Genomic DNA, 345 nt, shown 5'->3' on the forward strand with positions numbered 1-345 from the left:
GATTTCGGATATTAGCGAGGAGCAGTAAGTCCAGTAATAAATCATATTGCAAGAGAGTTTCAAACAAAACGAAATGAAATAATAATGTTATTTACAGCCAGCCGATGTAACCTCAGTTTTTTTTACAACAGACATCCGAGCTCATTGTAAAATAATGTTCAAATTTTGCAGTCCAAAGATAAAACTGGTGTATAATATGGAGCAAAATCGATATGTTAAATAACTTGTGATTCCGTAATGATTTGACGTGTTTCGGCCAGATAATTCTAATTTAATTTATTCATATAATTATGTATGTATATAATTATTTAAGTCTTTTTAATTTATTTATACTTTTTATACTTG

This window comes from Wasmannia auropunctata, unplaced genomic scaffold (genome assembly GCF_000956235.1).
Source record: "Wasmannia auropunctata unplaced genomic scaffold, wasmannia.A_1.0 LD336097.1, whole genome shotgun sequence".
NCBI lineage: Eukaryota > Metazoa > Arthropoda > Insecta > Hymenoptera > Formicidae > Wasmannia > Wasmannia auropunctata.